The sequence below is a fragment of the Mustela nigripes genome, chromosome 18 (genome assembly GCF_022355385.1).
Source record: "Mustela nigripes isolate SB6536 chromosome 18, MUSNIG.SB6536, whole genome shotgun sequence".
NCBI classification, from domain to species: Eukaryota; Metazoa; Chordata; class Mammalia; order Carnivora; family Mustelidae; genus Mustela; species Mustela nigripes.
In genome coordinates, this window is record NC_081574.1 from 30,870,627 (window position 1) to 30,874,592 (window position 3,966).

Consider the following 3,966-nt stretch of genomic DNA (forward strand, 5'->3'; position numbering starts at 1 on the left):
ATTTCTCTGGTTTTATTCTGCTACTCATTTCTCAATGAATTATTGAAGATGAATTTAACCAGCCACCCATTAGTTTGTACTTTTCTCACTCTTCATATATCACTCTGGGCCTGGCTTTTTTCCTTGCAGAGACTGAACCATGACTACCACAGCATCCTGACTCTTGGTAGATGCTTTTCTGATTTCTCACTACTTCACACTTCCATTTTGTTGCTTTTAACCAAATGAAGTCAGAAATCAAAGAGCAGTTTGCATTGTGTGTATGTGTCTAAATGTATGGATTTTTCAAGGTCAAGAAGCACAGTGCATTTTCAGATAGATCAACTTCAAGATAGAAGGCATTTAGAGTGGGAAAGCATTTAGGATGGGCAGCAGAGTTCATCAACATGATACTAGCTGGTCAGAGCTCCTTCTTCGAGTTTTAGGATGTGGGCCTAGGGCAACTAACCTAGTGATAGAAATTGGTCTCGACAAGCACAACCCCGGGGAGTCCAGGACAATGGGTTTATTGCAGGAGACCCAACCTGCGTGAAAGGGCATAGCAACAAAGAAGTTGTAAAACGGACTTTCTTGCATCTGAGTTCTTACATATTAGAATATGAGAAGATCCCAATTAGTAGTCAGCAGTGTGAAGAATTTAGATTCAACACAGTGATGTAGGGAACTGGGGAGGGTCCATATAGTATCTGGTGGATATTACAGACTGGTCTGGAATTCCTTCCAATGGACTGAAAGTGTCTCACAAGGGGAGTTCTACATTTGTCTACTTTAGTATCAACTCCAAGGCAAGGCAGAAGCATAGACCTGGGAGCACCTGGGTGGCCCAGTCAGTGGAGCAGCTACCTTTGGCTCAAATCATGACCCCAGGGTCTTGGGATAGAGCCCCGTGCAGGCTCCTTGCTCAACAGGGAGTCTCCTTCTCCCTCTGCCAGTTCCCCTTGCTTGCACTGTCTCTTGCTATCTCTCTGTCAAATAAATATATATAAGAAGAGAAAGAGACTCTAACTAGAAAGAAAGAAAGAAAGAAAGAAAGAAAGAAAGAAAGAAAGAAAAGAAAGAAAAGAAAGAAAGCACAAACCTATGAACTGACTCAGTGACCCAGCTAGAGCAGACACCTGCCATTGGGGTTGAAATCCCAGGACGTCTGTTTCAGTACCAAAGCTGTCTTCTTCACTCTGCTCACCCAATCAAATTCCTCACCAAATGGAAGCCTGGCCTTAACCTGAAGTTGATCCTTCTGAGTTGGGCCTTAGATTACCAGTTGTTATCTCCAAAGGGCTTTATTGCTGCCCGCATTTCTCTACATTTATGCCACATTTCTGTTAACTCTGTTTCCTTGCTAAGCCTTGACAAAATCTTTCCCAGCATCCCATTGACTCACAGATTTGGACAGTCAACACTGACTACCCTTTATGAGTAAATTCCAATCCCAAATTGATGATCAGTAACATTATAATGAAATGATCAGTAACAAGTTAAATGTTAAGCCCCATGACATATTGGGGCTGAGACTGCTCCTGTGGCATTGGTTGTGGAAGACAGAGTAGCTGTCAGCCAAGGTCCCCACAGAAACTGATGGCACACTCAAATTAAGAAAATAAAGGAGAAGTCTTTCTCAAAGATACCTCTTCCAAGGGTATGAAGTTAGGGGAAATCACAAGGCAGAATTTAGTAATCCAGACCTTATCTCTGAGAAGCCCTAAGATATAAGGTGAGCAAGTTGTTCCTGAAAACAAAGAGGAGTTTTGTGGTGGTATTGCCCTCCTTGAGAGGAAAAGTATTCATGCAGAAGAACATAGCCACCTTCTACTAGTTGTAGGAAGGTTGTTAAGAGAAGAACTATCCCTGCACTATCCCTCCTTGGATCTCTAAATGGGATGCCTGTTGGCTAAACTCACTGAAAGCCAGAAGACATAGGAATCCACGCATCTACTCCCAGGTTCCTTCATGCCAACCTAACAAGAATTTAGAAGTGCTAGGGTAGCTAGCTGGGTGGAATAGTTGGTTAGACATTAGACTCTTGGTTTCCACTCAGCTTGTGATCTCATGGTGGTAGGATCTAGCCCTGCATCAGGCTCTGCACTCATTGTGAAGTCAGCTTGAGATTCTCTCTCCCTCTCCCTTTGTCCCTCCTGCTCATGCTCACTCTCCCCCTCTCTCATAAATAAATAAATAAGCCGATCAATCTAAAAAAAAATAATATATAAATGTGGACATTGGATTTGGAGAGGTAAACAAAAGGAGCCAAAAAAAAAAATTGAAACCCATAGTTGGATTCATCAATTAGTTGATCTTGGATAGGAACCAGGAGACATAAAGGTAAGGGACAAAAAGCAAAGAATGATATCAGGGTCTATTTACTCTGCACCACGTCATAAAAAGCATAGTCAACACAATAGATGAAAACTAGAATCAGTATCCATGTTGCTTTGAATCAGGTGTGATCAAAGTGCAGCCCATGAGCCAAATCTAGCCCATGCTTAATTTTTGCAAATAAAGTTTTATTGGATCACAGACAGCCATGCCTATTTTTTACATATTGTTTGTGGCTGCTTTCATGTTACATATCCAGATGAGTGGTTGCAACAGGGACCAAAAGGCCAATAAAGCCAAAGATAGAAAAATCTCTTGACTTTTATGTAAAGTCAAGTTTGCTGACCTCTACAGTAAGTTGATTTGTAAAAGTAGAACATGTGAAGTGTTTTGTATGGTGTTAGTGGTAATGGTACTGAAAAAGTAGTAAGTGGTGGCTTTCTTTTCCTTCTCCCCTCTACATCTTTCTAATAAATTCTTCTGTGACCCATATACAACATTTGCTTTGTTTTCAAATAAATACAGTGCAATGAACCAATCATGTTTGACTCTACCATAGTTCTCTACTTTCCCTTTCTGGATATCTTTTAAGTAGTGAATAGGTTGAAAGAGGTTATGTTAACACAGAGCCCTATAATAACAACAATGAAAATAACAATAATAAAGAAATACCTACAAAGTTTCCTAAGTACCAGGCCCTATTCTAAATGCTTTAACATAGAATAAATTGTTCAAACTTTAAATAACTTACAATTCTATGAGTAGGTACTTTTAAAGTATCATCATTACTGTTTTATAGATGAAGAAATAGAGACACAGAGGGGTTAAGTCATGGGCCCAAGCTTACAAAGCTGGTGTGTAACAGAACTAGAATTCAAATGCAGGTAGTCTGCCTCCAAAGTTCATGTTCATTTCCCCTATACAATGTAGCTTTTGAAGTTTCTGATATCCAGAAGGGTCATGAAACACTATGTTTTGGTAATAGAGATGTTTTAGCTAATTGAAAAGTAGAACATATCAAATGAATATTATGATTTTAAAATATCTAAAATATCTTTATAATGGAATTAATGCTCGAACTGTACTAATTATCTAAATTAATGACTGAGAATTTATATCTAGAGTTTATAACTTTGGATTATAAAAATCAGCTACTAACTTGTTGGTAAAGAGTGCATTCTTGCTAAAAAAGGTTTCTAGGAAGGAAAAATAGAGCCTAAAAACAGAGAACATGTTGAATATTTTTACCACATTCCCTTAATAAAAACACATAGTGGGGTAGAGAGGAGTATATATGGACAAATAAATAAACCGGTGATTTGTAGGTGAAGAGAAATGGAGAAGTCCCTTCTTAAAATCCCAAGTGTATCCCAAACCAATGCACTGGGCTATTCATGACTTGGTTCATGCAGAATATTCTTCTTAGGTCTCCACTTCTCATCTTATTTAGATTAAAACAAATGATGTACACGCATCATTTTCCCTGAAGCCCTCTCAAAAATGCCTATTGCAAAGCAGTTGCTAAACTTTTCTTTCCAGTATCTGATTTTAATTGGTTCACATCTTGTCGTTGAGAAATCACTTTGTTTAGAATTTTCAAGATACCTTTTATTCCAGCTCACAAGAATATAATTAATGGGTTTTGTGCTGAGG